General features: G+C 39.3%; 1 protein-coding gene across 7 annotated transcripts in view; it reads left to right on the forward strand.

Annotated features, from left to right (window-relative positions):
• The window catches only part of gria4a (glutamate receptor, ionotropic, AMPA 4a), a 334,213-nt gene that overhangs the window by 131,639 nt on the left and 186,134 nt on the right, over positions 1 to 16,440 (forward strand). The gene's annotated exons all lie outside the window — the stretch shown is intronic.

Below are 16,440 nucleotides of genomic sequence, written 5' to 3' on the forward strand. Positions count from 1 at the left end.
GCGGGTCAATTTGCTCATGCGTAATTCATACAATGGAAAAAGCCAGTCTAAACGGGCACGCCAAAATAACAGATATGAAGAAAAATCGGAATTGTGCATCAAGAATTGCGGTCTGAACCTAGCCTAAGACTAAAATACTGGATTTACAAAACAAAACATCTTGGCAAACTTTGTTTCCCCAAAACAGTTATAACAAAAATTTAAAATGTGTACACCCCACAGAATCTATGGTTGGTATTGATATTGAATAAAATGTAAGTCCTATTCCTGACAGTGGCGGCACGGTAGCTGAGTGGTTAGCACGTCTGCCTCACAGTTCTGAGATCAAGGATTCAATCCCGGGCTTCGGCCTTCCTGTGTGGAGTTTGCATGTTCTCCCCGTGCCTGCGTGGGTTTCCTCCGGGAACTCCGGTTTCCTCCCACATCCCAAAAACATGCATGGTAGGCTGATTGAACATTCTAAATTGTCCGTAGGTATGAGTGTGTGCGTGAATGGTTGTATGTCTCCTTGTGCCCTGCAATTGGCTGGCAACCAGTTCAGGGTGTCCCCTGCCTACTGCCCGTAGTTAGCTGGGATAGGCTCCGGCACCTCTGCGACCCTTGTGAGGAAAAGCGGCATGGAAAATGAATGAATGAATATTCCTGACAGTGTTAAGTGCTCAATCATCTGGCAAGAATTTGTACAAGATGTAACAATGTCATGAATTTTTGTCCAGTCATCCATAACGTTTTTTAAGCCATTGATTTGTACGTGGGAGAGGTTTAAAATATATAATTGTCCAAAATGCCTCTTGGCCTTTTGTAAGATGAAGAACTGTTACTTAAAGGGAACTAATGGGTCGTATTGATTGGTAAGTTAATCGAGATGTACACCTCTACACTTTTGTTACCCTATTGTACTAACACCCACATAGCGTCAATGTCCCCTCTAATTTTTCATGTGTCTGAGCAGACACATAAGGTCCCTGATCACACTGAGGACCACTGTGAGTAACATCAGATGTGTACGCTGTGGCTACGCACCTGTATCAGGCCTGTTCAAAACATTGGATCATAACGAGTTACATGGCTTATTAAAAGAATGAAATTACATCAGCAATTTTCAGTAGTTTAGTTTTAATATAATTGATTTGGCCCACTTAAAATGAAAAGGACGAAGATCTCATTGTTCAGGAGATGTGTACTTAAATATGGTATATGTAAGAGTCCTGCTTAAACCATAGGAAAGTCCTGCTTTGGCCAGGGGAAGGTCCAGTTGTGGCATGGGTGAGTTAATGAATAAAACATACAATTACAATGGGGTTACATCAGACCTACACATAAAACTGTTTAGACAATAAGGACACTCAAGATTCCTATTCTCCGTGTTTAAGCAGCCATACGGGACAGGTTTAACTCATTTGTTCCCAAAAACGTATAAATACGTTCTATTTTTAATTGCTTCAGTGTCCCCAAAAAGTATTTATACGTCTTTTGCGTTTTTTTTTCACAATTGGCATGTACAGGTTCCCATGTATCTTAGATAGAATGCACAAAGCTCAAAACCCATTTTAAAGCAAGAAAACTGGCCACTGGAGGGCAGTAGCGCATTTGGTAAGACCCCCCAACCCGATTCAACCAGTACAGCTTAGTTGTGACCGTGCTGCTCGCCTAGCAGAGCCCGCTCCGCAGGCTTGCCGCTCGCGTCCCCCGCACCCTCCAGTTTCCTGCACGGAAATCCGCACGTCCAAACCAGTTCCCCCCCAGGAACACAAGTTCCCCAGGCGAACGAGGCAGTGGTCACCACAAAAGAAAGACTGAAAAAAAAACATCCTTTTGAGACAGGCGGCAATGAGGGAAAAGTTTAACCCACTGCCATGTTATTTTGTAAAAGGAAAACATTATTCAGATGTTTGGGATGTAACTAGAGCTGTCCCGACTAGTCGACATAGTCGACGTCATCGATGATGTAAATCCGTCGACGAGCACAACATCCCGTCGACGGTTAATGAAGGGTTAAAAAAAATATATGCGTGGAAAGTTCAGAATGTTGGACGCTTGGTATGCAAGCGGGGAAAGCGGCACAAAGCCAAAAAAGCGCACCAGAGAGTCCAAAACATTGACTTATTTTTAAAGAAACAAAGGAGGGTACACTGTTGTGTTCTGTCTCTTCAATGCCAAGCTTGGCTGCACGTCGACCGTGAATGATAACGACAGGAGATTGTAAGTCCATCTAACTAACTAATGACATATTTTATTAAAGTTGCTAAGCGTGTCGCGATATGCAATGAGTCCATTTATCGCATGGTAAATAAAAATGAGGGCGGTCATTTTCACGGCTGTGCTTTATCGCTGCGCGCGCGTGCATCCATTTGTGCGTGCGTGCGGATGGCATATGAGACTCCAGTTCTTTTCTCTCATCAACACGCTGTAGAATTAAAGTTCAGACATACAAAATAAGAAAACACATCTATATTAAACACTGTATACGTTAGCATTGCTACATTGAGGTGAATGGGGAAAAAAGACGACCTACTTTAGCCGGCCATAAAACAGGCAGCCTTCTCCAAAACTTGCAGTTAAAAGGTGACACTTCAAACATGAAAAATCGCTGGTTAACAGCATTTGCAAAAAGGAAAAAAATCTATTACTGACACCACATGCAATCACAAAAAGTGTTTTTTTGCGGAGTGTAAAGCTTAAATTAGCGGTTTAGCGAACATACTTCAGGTGAACATTTCAAAATAAAAGCATGTTCGTCATATAAATAACGATTTCTGGAGTTAATCCCACATACTTCAGATTCTACACTAAAAATACCTTTAAAATGACACCCTTTATGAAAAGTCTGATTGTCAATGAATAATTATTATAATACTATTATATATAGTACTACAGTATACTATAATATCATTGCTAGGTATTTTTTTAAAGAATTGTTTTGAATCATTTTGGAAAGGTGCAGTCAGTGTTCTGAATCTGTTTACATTCCATTCTTTTGCACAAGTTAATTCTATCAGCATTTGAAGTCATTGTTTATTTGTGATTTATTATTGTTATTTATCTGTTTATTTGTACTTCAATTAAGAATGTAAGTGTTCCAAAATGACAAACAAAAATTTCGTTGCAAAATTAGTAAAAAAAAAAAAAAAGAAAAAAAAGAAATTAAAAAGATTTATGAGATTAGTCGACTAATCGTAAAAATAGTCGGCTGACTAATCGGGAGAAAATTAGTCGTTTGGGACAGCCCTAGATGTAACTAAAGCAAAAAATAGCTATATTAAAGTCAAAGTTATGTTTGAAATGTATGCATTTACAAAAAGCTCATTTTCTCCGTTCTTTCATCAGAAATTGGAAAATTGCTCAAACTAAGCTATTATCTAATGCTGATTTCTAAAGAATGGAAAAAGATATGAACTCACTTTTTTTTCTGCTGAAAGAAGAGTCTAATCTTTCTTTTGGTGGGTTCCATGTTATATAGCAATAGAACAGAATTTTCTGTGGGCCTTGCAAAATCAGTCAAAGTCCAGCACATACTCCGACAGCCATTCCATCTTAAAAGAACCGCATTTCTTTTTTACTTTGGCTTGATGAGTGTAGTATCTCTGCCCGCTTCTTTCGCCATGATAAGGGGTTGCCTCCAGTGTTGTTAATTTTACTTTTAAAAAGTAATTAATCACAGTCACAAATTACTTCTCCCAAAAAGTAATTGCGTTAGTAACTCAGTTACCTGAATTTAAGAGTAATTAGTTACTTGGCAAAGTAACTAGTGATAATTTTCATGTTTTTTTTTTCTCAAAAAAAAAAAAAAAAAAAAAAATCTTTACCTTCCACTTAACTAGACACAAGGGTATCGCGGTAACTAGATAGTAACCTTTGTTATGTGTGGAAGTCATTTAAAGTTGTGAATCAACCGTTAAAGTTGTTAAATTCGCTCCCGCTATTGCATTAGTTCCCTTCTGTCTACTTTCAACATGTGTAAGTTTTAAAACTGTTTCATCATTTAAAGATAGATTGAAGTCAAGATTTTGCCAATTTAGGACCATTTTAGATTTCCAAAAAAAAAAAAAAAGTAGGTTCGCTAGGAAGGATCTCTACAACAGAGCCTTCATGAGAGGTCTACTGCTTTAAGATGGCGGCTGTTTACTAACGCATGTAGTCTAGGGTGGTCCATAAAAACTCATTTTTTAATTTTTTTGCTCCCTGGGTGGATTCTGTTTCCATTTTGGAAAAAAAACAATGTGTGCAAATTAAAAGCTAATCAAATGATATTTAGAGGTGGCTCAACAGTCTACAAGTTTGAGATTTTCCCTCAGAGTGCATATTGCATCATCATTGCTTGGGCAAGCATCTAAGTGTTGTAGTTTAAGCCTAAACTATTGTTATGCTCATATCATTCATCCTTTAAACTTTCGAGATGCCTAAAACACGCGGTTTTTACTTGCTAGAAGAAACATCTAATACAATTCTGGGTGCTAAACTCCCTAGTAAAGAACAAGTGTTAAGTGTATTCTTGCATCACCACATAACAAAAAACAAAAGTGTTAGTGAAAGTGCAGCTACAGTTACAAGTGAAATAGAAGGTTATTGGAAAAAAGCCAGGATTCCTGTTCAAAGAAAAGACAAAATTATAGAAAAAATAAAGAAATTATTCAATCAGTGGAAACTTTTGAAGAAAAACAAAGGGAGAGGAGGAAAACAAGAGGCAAATGAGAAAGAATTCAAAATTGCAATGAAGGACCTATTTGATGTGGTACATTCTAATGCAATGTCATTAATTAGCATTCAAGAAGACAAAGACTTCTTAATTGCACAACGAGAACCTGGCCGCCGCGGCTCAATGGGTGCATTGGACACCAAACTTGCTGCAACTGAAGCAAGGTCACAACAGCGAGAAAATGAGCTGAAGAGGCGCAGACAAAAACACATTGATGAAACTGAGGCGTCTACAAGTCAAGTTGTATTGGAAGAATCCTCATCAGCACATACAACTGATCTAGATGAAGAGGACTCTTCAGCAACTTTGGATTTAGAACAAAGACAGAAGAAAGAAGCTCCGCAGACGAAGCAGTGTCGACCAAAGAATGTTTGGACCCCAGAGCTCACAGCAGCTCTGGATAGGACAGGTATGACACATAGGAATGCTCTGTTTGTAGTGGCTGAAACTGCCAAAAGTTTGGGACATGCTCCCAGTGAGATTAATATCAGTCGTTCGAGTGCTAAACGATACAGAGAAAAACACCGTCGCCAACAATGGATGGATCTACACAATGCATTCAAAGCTGAAGGGAAAACTTGCATTGTGCATTGGGATGGCAAATTATTGCCATCTCTCCTTTGTTCAACGAAGCTCATTGACCGTCTTCCAGTTTTGATTACAGATGTCTCTACTGGAGAAACTCAGCTTCTTGGTGTTCCAAAATTGACTTCAGGAACTGGCGAGAACCAAGCTACAGCAGTTTATGAACTGTTACAGGAATGGTCTTTGGAAGAAAAAGTTGCTGGCTTTTGCTTTGATACAACTGCATCAAACACAGGACATCGGGCTGGAGCGTGCATTCTTCTAGAACAGAAACTTGGACATGCAGTCCTTAATTTAGCATGCCGCCATCATATTTATGAAATAGTTCTTGGTGCAGTATTCTCTACATGCTCAGGAGCTTCCTCAGGTCCTGATGTCCAACTATTCCGTCGGTTCCAAAAGAACTGGGAATCCCTTGACAAGTCCAAGTATCAAACTGGGGAGGACTTAGAGGTGCTGCAACCTGACAGGGAACGTATCCTAGAGTTTGCAGAATCCAAGTTGGCACAGGGTAATCACAGAGATGATTACAAGGAATTCTTAGAGTTAGTGGTTGTTTGCCTTGGAGGAAACGTTCCTGATTTCAATTTCAAGAAACCTGGAGCTTTTCATCATGCCAGATGGATGGCAAAAGTCTTATATTGTCTCAAGATTTGGATGTTCCGTGGTCAAATTAGACATCTCACTAAGGCTGAAGAGTCATGTGTTTGTGATGTGAGTATTTTCTCCATCCTCATATATGTGGAAGCATGGTTTTCTGCCCCCAATGCAGCAGTTGCTCCTCAAACAGACTTGGAGACACTGAGGAAACTGCACTCTTATCATAATGACCGTGTTGGAAGAGCAGCCAGCGACAAATTGCAGAATCATCTATGGTATGTATCAGAGGAACTTGTGGCATTGTCCTTGTTTGATGAAACTGTTTCAACACTGACAAAGCAGTGTATAGTGACAGCCATGATCCCTGAAGAATCAGATGAAAGCAATCAGTCTGCTGATGAGGATCCCCCAAAACGTGTCGAATTGAAAGGTGCCGTGATTCCACCACTTGAATCCTTTGCAACTCACAAGTCCATCCGGTTGCTGAAATACCTGGAAATCAACAGCGACTTCCTGAATGAAAACCCTGAAGACTGGAAACATAATGCTTCATTCAAGGCAGGTCTAACAAAAGTAAAAAATCTTCCAGTTATCAATGATGTGGCAGAGCGAGGGGTCAAACTCATTGAGGATTTTAATGCTCGACATACAACAAAGGAAGACCAACTACAGTTCCTTCTGGGTGTTGTATCACAACACCGTAAGATATTTCCCACATCTTCAAAGTCTCTTCGAGCTCTGCTCTCCTGCTCTGCTCTCTCATCTCCGTGAGTCCGTCTCTCTGACTTTTTTTATTCAACCAACTTAGTAACGCATAGTAACGCACGCCTTTCCCGCCTCAGTAACGGTAACGGCGTTGCCAAGCTGAGAAAAGTAATTAATTACATTACTCACTACTGAAAAAAATAACGCCATTAGTAACGCCGTTATATTGTAACGCCGTTATTAACAACACTGGTTGCCTCTCTAAACTCTGCTGCACTGTTATTAGCTAGCTAACTTGCACGGCGCATTTTGGTAGAGCACTTATGCGCAACACTGTCACTGATATGATTGGCTGCGTAGCGTAAGTGAACTATATCGTACTATTGGCTAGACACCTGTTGCTGATTGAGTTGGGTTGCAAAACGGTACAGAAAGCAATTTTGTTGGTCTAATTAACTAGATTATATCAGTTCTAATATTTGATTTTAATTAATACTTTAATGCTTGCAGAAATTGGCAGAGGAAGGTCGCCTCATTAAATCAGCACAGGAGTCTAGCTGACATTTCACTCTTCATTTGTCTCCGTGCCCACCCGGGTCATGCACCTTACAACTATATACAATCATGGTGTAGCAACCTACGAATTGGAGCAGTACGTTGCCGTATCGAACACGGAGTGTCACACTCACACATCACTGCGACGCCGACAGTATTTCTAGTGACGCTACAATACGGTTGTGTTAAATTTTATTTTGTGCGCTGCATAGATTTTCTTCTGCACTGAGTATGTGCAAGCACTGCACGACTGTGCACACGCGCAGCTTTTAGGGAACATAACATGGCTTGATGTTACTGATGTTTTTTTTTTTTCATAACCAAGGTTTTTGAAAGTCCTCCGCATTCACTTTGTTAGTATAATTTTTTTATCCAAACATTGTATATTGTAAAAGCAATGTACTGGTTGATCAAAAAAAAAAAAAAAAAATCATCATCAATGTCAACACAGAGGTCTCGCTGCAGCTTGTCTTTACTTTTTCACTGGATCCCAGCTTATTCTCCTTCTTTTTCTGCAATAGCGCATTCATATCACATATGCGATATATAGGTACATTCTATGTTTTATTGACAACCTTATGTGTTTGCACTCATCGCTTTACTTTCCACACAGTAGAGCTCTATTCTCGACTTTCATTTTTCTTTTCAATAAGTGCCCACTCTCCCTCCTTTTCACATCTTTATTGATCAGTAAATAAAACTCCATACATTTATTTTTTTCCACTTCTATACTTCATGACCATGGTTTCACTTATCCACATTACCCTTGTACTAATCCTCAGTAATCAAGATATCTGTTTCATTCTGGCTGGCACAGAAAAAATGTTCTATTCCTCCTGAAAATAATCCCATACACACGCACACACAATCCAATGGCTCTAATGAGATGACACAGTATATTCGACTTTAGTCCATATTGATGATGATATTCTTTATTATTGGCATGTCATTGTTCAACCAAACATGGTGTTAATTGGCTCATCAGCATTCTCAGATATAGCGGATGAGTCCTTATTAGCTGCATTAATCTTCCTCTTCAGTTTACACAACATTTAGTACTGTAATGAAGCCATCGTTATGCATGCCTATGATGAATAGACATAGTCAACATGTGTAGGGATGCACAAAATATACACAAATGCTGGAATTTTTTGCACATATTAGGTGCCATCCATCCTTGGTACAATTGGAACATAATTTAAACAGCTGCCATTACTCATGGATATTTTTCATATTGTTACATTGTTTGCACAAATGTGTTATTACTACTAAAAATATCCTAAATCTGGTAATGTCAGATTATGTATATACAAATAATAACCATCATTGAACACAATATAGTTGCATTTAAGTCTATGATACATTGAGACTAAGGTTATTGAAACACACAAAACGTTTTGATTTACAGTTGTGGTCAAAAGTTTACATACACTTGTGAAGAACATAATGTCATGGCTCTCTTGAGTTTCCAGTTATTTCTACAACTCTGATTTTTCTCTGATAGAGTGATTGGAACTGATACTTCTTTGTCACAAAAAACATTCAAGAAGTTTGGTTCTTTTATGACTTTATTATGGGTGAACAGAAAAAAGTGATCACATCTGCTGGGTCAAAAATATACATACAGCAGCGCTAATATTTGGTAACATGTCCCTTGGCCATTTTCACTTCAATTAGGCGCTTTTGGTAGCCATCCACAAGCTTCTGGCAAGCTTCTGGTTGAATCTTTGACCACTCCTCTTGACAGAATTGGTGCAGTTCCGTTAAATTTGATAGCTTTCTGACATGGACTTGTTTCTTCAGCATTGTCCACAAGTTCTCAATGGAGTTTAAGTCAGGACTTTGGGAAGGCCATTAAAAAACCTTAATTCTAGCCTGATTTAGCCATTCCATTACCACTTTTGATGTGTGTTTGGGGTCATTGTCCTGTTGGAACACCCAACTGCGCCCAAGACCCAATCTTCGGGCTGATGACGTTAGGTTATCTTGAAGAATTTGAAGGTAATCCTCCTTCTTCAGTATCCCATTTACTCTCTGTAAAGCACCAGTTCCACTGGCAGCAAAACAGCCCCACAGCATAATACTACCACCACCGTGCTCGACGGTAGGCATGGTGTACATGGGGTTAAAGGCCTCACCTTTTCTCCTCCAAACATATTGCTGGGCATTGTGGCCAAACAGCTCGATTTTTGTTTTGTCTGACCACAGAACTTTCCTCCAGAAGGTCTTATCTTTGTCCATGTGATCAGCAGAAAACTTCAGTCGAGCCTTAAAAGGTGCCGCTTTTGGAGCAAGGGCTTCCTTCTTGCACGGCAGCCTCTCAGTCCATGGAGATGCAAAACACGCCTGACTGTGGACACTGACACCTGTGTTCCAGCAGCTTCTAATTCTTGGCAGATCTGCTTTTTGTTGATTCTCGGTTGAATCTTCACCCTCCTGACCAATTTTCTCTCAGCAGCAGGTGATAGCTTGCGTTTTCTTCCTGATCGTGGCAGTGACAAAACAGTGCCATGCACTTTATACTTACAAACAATTGTTTGCACTGTTGCTCTTGGGACCTGCAGCTGCTTTGAAATGGCTCCAAGTGACTTTCCTGACTTGTTCAAGTCAATGATTCGCTTTTTCAGATCCATGTATGCATATTTTTGACCCAGCAGATTTGATCACGTTTTCTGTTAACCCATAATAAAGTCATAAAAGAACCAAACTTCATGAATATTTTTTGTGACAAAGAAGTATCTGTTCCAATCACTCTATTGCAGAAAAATCAGAGTTGTAGAAATAACTGGAAACTCAAGAGAGCCATGACATTATGTTCTTCACAAGTGTACATAAACTTTTGACCACAACTGTATATATCTATAATTTTTCACGGATGTAGAAGATTTCGTTAAATTTCCATAGCGTTTCATGATTTCTCATGACCGTATGAACTCTGTTAGTCAATGTTGTGATACAGACACTTACAGGTGCAGGAGGGAACAGGGAGTGACTGAGGAGCTCAGCTGTGGAGGATTATGTAAAATTTCTCCTTATGGTCACTTAGCCTTGGGTCATTCAAGCAATATTTTTGTATAATAATAACATTATAATGGAAATTCCCCCTTTAACATTGAAAGTAGATTTTGAGGTGACTGCTTTTGGCCATCAATCAAAATTGTCCTTACTGTGTAATTCTCTGCTGGTATGCCCTAAAATGAGTTTGGATGGGCTTCGAGATTTACCTAAAATGATTAAAAAAAAAGAAACAAATCAGTGACCTAGTAAAATCAGACACTAAAGTCAGGTTGAATGATTTCAAAAGCATATGGCGGAAAACACAGACAAGGCTGAAAAAACAGTTTCTGCTCTTGCACCCCTCTTTAAATAAACTTCTTTATTTTAAGCCAAAAGAAGTGTTGTGTTTGATAGAACAATATGTCATATGCTGCCGTAGCAGATTCATGGCACATTAAGCCCGCGAACGATTTTCAATTTGTCCGTTTTACCCTGGAAACCTTTTACAGACGTCGAGCAACCACTTCTGTTTCAACCCAGCCAAAAAAAGAAGGTAAGTAAATGATTAATTGAAGACTAATATTTCATTAAAAAAAAAAAAAACGAATTAAAAAATGATTCACTCGAAGATTTTAAACTTTTAAACAAATTACGTCACAATTAAAAAAATGATGTCTGTAAATAAGTCACGGATATGTACTTCATAACTAGCGCGTAATTGTATTTTTTTTCTTGTTACTTGTTACTTGTTTCTTGTTGTCGCATTTTTCCTGATATGTTAGATCAGACATGTCCAAAGTGCGGCCCGGGGGCCAAATGCGGCCCGTAGTCAAATTTCATCCGGCCCCCAGCCTGTGTCATAAAATCAATAATGTCTGGCCCGCACACAGACCTAATAAATTGGTCAGCAGTACTGCTACCAGCATATGAAGTAGCTTACACACTAAATGCTGCTCCTCATTTACCCACTAAAAGGCAGCAACACACTAAGCAACATTATCCCGTGTGACCCTTTACTTCCAATATTCTAAAATGGCGACAATCAACAAAAAAAAAGTTGAATGTGACGGCCGACACTTCAAGGATAGGTGGAAATTGGACTATTTCTTCACTAAAATACGCAAAAACTGTGTCTGCCTCATTTGCAAAGAGACAGTCGCTGTTTTGAAAGAGTTCGATGTGAGGCGATATTACTAAACAAGACACGCTGACATGTACGACAAGATTACAAGGAAGATACGTTGCGAGAAATTGAAGCAACTTAAAGCTAGTTTAATTTTTCTGCAACAGTATTTCGCAAGAGCCCAAGAGATGAAAGAGAACGCCACAAAGGCTAGTTGCAAGATTTTGTGGAAATTATTAATTTAAAAAAGATAATAAAGCAAATGTGACACACAGAATGGCTTGCTAAAATTTGCATAAATATATTGTTCTACGTAAAGGATGTCAGCCAAGGTCGGCCCCCCGCATTTTTACCACACCGATTCTGGCCCCCTTTGCAAAAAGTTTGGACACCCCTGTATTAGATGATGAATAATCGATTCAAACAAACAAACAAAAAAAGTTTAAAAGGGCAAATATATGAAAAAGAACATATCGACCACTCTGCGATTTCTCCATCGTGACCCTTGTTATATTACCATGTTTCACCCATAAAATCCCCCAAAAATCCGACTGTGGCTATTCACATCTGTGTCTTGACACACAATAATACATGCTACATGGAGTTTTTGGATCGAAAAGAGGTAAGTACGCGATAATATCTCGTTAAAATCATGGCGTCTTATTATCGATACATGGTTCAGGAAATCATTCTCGGATATTCGACAAAAAAAACTAATAAACAGAAAACCACAAAGAGTTTATCACTAGTACACGTCTAATCAATTTGAACGGTTTTAAACTGATTGGACGTCATGGCTGTCAGTGGCAGCCAATGCCAGGCAATGAGTTCATTATAGGACGTTTCACATCATTTCCTGTTCATTTTCGGTCACTTCCTTGTTCTTTTTGGGGCATTTATGACTCACTTGCTGTTGATTTTGGGTCATTTACAGGTCACTTGTTGTTGATTTTGGGTTACTGCAAAGGAAGTGACTCAAGAATGTCCTAAACTGAATAGGATGTGACTCAAAATCAACAGGAAGTAACCTGTAAATGCCCTAAAATGAATAGGAAGTGACCTGTAAATGCCCACAAAAGACTGTGGTTATGAATGCTCTGGTTTCAGTGCAATTGACGGCGCTAGACATCCAATCCATTCAAAATGAATTGGTCATCAGTGGCAGCCAGTGAGCTAACATAGACACTATTCTTTTGGTAGCAACCTGCAGGCTCCTCTTTTTTGAAACAGTGGCACTTATTTAAAACAATATATCGATTCTTGGAGGGAGTAAATCGATAACCTTTTGGGTTACAAAGTATCACGATATATCACCTTTTCGATATATTGTCACACCCCTAATGTACATGTTGAATGAGTTTTTTAAACTCCTTTAACGTGTTTTCATGAAAGATATTTTCCTTGCACAACTACCATACTGTATTACGGTAAGTCATGAGACACTATCCGTGGCAAAAATAGTTACCATTCCTTTTTTGGGCATTTTATGAATCAATGTCCCCAATCATTGCAGAAGATGTTTAGATTAATGTCCAAATCTCTCTTTGTTTTCTTTCCATTATGGTACAATTTCTCATCTGATTGCAGATAACAGACCTATAGACAGGGGTGCACATATTTTTTTTTGCCCAGGTTCTCAGAGGAGGACCTGGAGATGTGACTTGGTCCTCATTGAGCTTGAGAGCCGACCCGCCTTATGCAATGAAATTATGACAAGCTTTACTTAGAGCCAATTACCTTTAATTATTATATAAACAATTAACGCTTGATTAACATCAATTTGAACAACAAACTTGCCATTACTTTGAAGTGAACTGTAAAGAAATAAACATAAAAGCACTAATTCTAAATAAAGGGCATTCATATGCGGCTCCCACATTAACTCCAACCCTTGGTAAAAGTTGGATGTCCTCCTCATAAGAGCTCATTGAACGTGCATCTTTAGCTTTGTGAAATGCGAGCAAAAACACGTTTGTCAGTGCATGGCGCTGTTCTTCAATAACTTTTTTCCGCCACTTGTCTATAGGGCGAGTGGGTGTCTGTCTGACATCGATAGTTTGCTTAATTGCCACATGCTGTTTTTTTCGTGCTCTTCAAAGTTTGGATGGCTAAAATTCTTTGACCCTACATAAAATGCGCTGCTCTTATCAGTGACATTGGGATTCTCACAGCAAATTTTGTACCGCATTTCCGTGCGAGCATCATTTACTTCTAGCCATGGTACCTCCTGCAGCCACTTTTCAGCAAAAGTCCTTTTTTTCGGTAGCTCCGGTGACGTCTCTGTCGTCTGTCTGTCTTTTGACGGGGGTGGGGGAACACGGAAATAATTACTCAGTGGGGCCTGCCTCTTTGACATTTTGAGAAGTGATTCTCTCGTGTCCGCCGCAAATACAGTGGTCAGCCATCGGTACGCAAAAGCGTGTGGAAGCCGTTGAGGGCCAGCGCGTTTGTCTGCGTCCAGTACGCATGCGCGCATGCGGACCACTTATGTGCATCCCTGCCTATAGATAACCTTTTTGTTTTTTCAAAGTGCAACAGACCCTACCCTACTGCCACTCCTGTTCCACAGGGCAGGCAGTATTCAGGAATTATATGCCATAATTAAAATCACATCCACTACATAATTATACAAAAAAATATATAAAGTTAATAGTGTTCAAGCAAACCACTTAGTCTTATATTATTTCATGTAGTTCTCTTTAAGTGACTATTTACCGAACAATATGTACAATACGGTGCATCGTTGAATACACCACATTTATGTTTTATAGAGTGTAGAGTGTTGGTGTGAAAATTGGCACATACTTCCTTCGTCTTGTGCGAAATTCATAGATTTGTCCCCTATTACAATAAATGTTGAAGCAACTTTCGTTGTTTTACCTTTGTTGTTTCAGATGTGCGTAACAACAAATTTCCTTTGCAGTTAATTAGACATCCATTCACACTAAGCAAGGCCCCAGACTGCAACCAAATGCTCGCATTTTGCGACTGAAATTAGAGCCAGTGCAAGTATTTTTCCGTCTATTCGCACATGCGCGATCAGTATAATTGCATTTTTTTTTTCCTGCTGACAAACTCATCACGTTTAAATCCACTCGATGGCGATAATGTAACGAGCTGGTTCGTCAAGGAAAAATACAACACAATAAAATGAATATGGACGATGTGAAACGATCGCCGATGGGCCAGCTGGAGGGCCGGCCCCTCCCGACTCGATGCTGAACGAACTGGAGTATATAAAAATTGGACTGGGGGAAATTAAACCACGAAAGGCAATCCCAAGTCACACAGGCGTACAATTGCTTTCACTTTCGTGACTTTTTGGACTGTCAAATTGACACCACTTTCAGGAGACTGAGACTCACGAAACGGGCACCCAGAGAGGCTCTGCCTGTCTCGACCACTGTTACGCACACGTCCCGCTGGTCCTCTTGCGTAGTTTCCTCTTCCAGGAAATATACGCGGCGCCACTACTATGTTTCTGCGCAACGATTGTAACATCCCAAGTAACGATGCTAGACTTCGTTTGTTGTTTTGTCATGATTTAATGGGGACCAAAACCCGCCCCGATAAGTGAACAACTGCGAAGTAGCACCCCCCACCCAAAACAAAAAATGTGCGTGTATTCAATGTATATATGCAGATTTAACATTGGAAACAGATACTTATAAGACATGTTTTTTCACTTTTTTTCCTCCAAAGTATAATTTAAAAAAAACGTTATGTATATGTATATTTTAATAAATGGTTTTCAACCACTTCAAAAGTAATAATTATAAGTTTTAAACATGTTACTGTCCCACTAAATTACTTTTAAACAAGAATAAAATATAAAAATGCTTGTCTTTATTAAATGCTTCATGCCGCTCCATCTTCTCACTAGCACACAAGAGTTGCCACAGCAGCTGTATAATGATGACTGACGCATGAGGCGCTTTGACGCCGAGACTTCCAGGGATCTGTAGCAAGATCAAACAGAAGACGTCTATCAATCATGTTTAACTTTCATAAGCAACTCCAGTGCATTTCCTGAACAACAAAGAGCAGGGAGAGGGAGACTACGTAATCGACTAGGGACAGCTCATCTGTATTTTTTTTTTTTTTTTTAATGAAAAAAATCCGCGATGGACTGAGGGCGCGAAGTGTGAAGCGCCATGGAGGGACAAGAAAGGCAATTTTAATGATAGCAACAATAAATACAAAGCCAAACAGCATTCCAGAGATCGGCTATCACGAGGTTTTTGAGACTTCACATTGTTTTCGTTTTTCAAACACTGAGAAAAATTGTGTTTTCTAAAACACCTCAGGCACTCATATAGTATATCTGTTAGCAAGTAGCAAGGAAGAAGTAGTGCCGTGACTGTACTTGTGGACCACATTAACAAAAAAAGCCTTACCAAATATTGCTTCATGTTACACCTGTTTTATTTTGAAGATGGCCAGCATGTTTCCGAGATTGTTGCGGTGGCATGCTTAAGTTGCTCACGAAGCTGCAAACTTGTTGGAAAATAATATTGATGATATTCCTTGACAAAACATGAAAATACATCATCAGACATATAAAAATTGTTAACGTTGAAATTTTGCATAGACACGTTAAAATGTTGCATTTGGTTGGGTTGAAATATTCTGACTAAAGTATTGCACATTTATTTTAACTATTTTTTCCCCAACCTGCCAAAACACTCGGGCAGATGTGGCGACATTAGTAGCTTCCCACCATCTAGTGTGGACTCTGTGGAGTGAAGGAATAATGCCAACTAAAGTGTCTTTTGAGTGTCGTGAAAAGCGTTATATGAATCCAATGTATTATTATTATTATTAGCCACATATCGAATTGGCCTTATGCCAGATTCCCATCCCTGCATTAGAAGTTTCATAAACTCAATGTATATGGCGGAAAACACTCGGGTGACTTGAAGTTCCGCTCTGAGACCCCCAATTTGGCCAAATTTCAAAATTGTCCGATATGCATGCGTGATACATCATTGGAAAGCTTAAATTCTCTTATAAAGTTATCTTTTCTGGGGGAAGAAATGTTTTGAACACGAGGGCATTAAAAAAAAAAAAAAATGTAAACGGTAAAACCCTATCTGGAGGTGAGAGCACGCGAGAGCAGGATTACAGACGCCATGACTTTAACGAGATATTATCGCGTACTTACCTCTTTTCGATCCAA

The sequence above is a fragment of the Corythoichthys intestinalis genome, chromosome 6 (assembly GCF_030265065.1).
Source record: "Corythoichthys intestinalis isolate RoL2023-P3 chromosome 6, ASM3026506v1, whole genome shotgun sequence".
NCBI lineage: Eukaryota > Metazoa > Chordata > Actinopteri > Syngnathiformes > Syngnathidae > Corythoichthys > Corythoichthys intestinalis.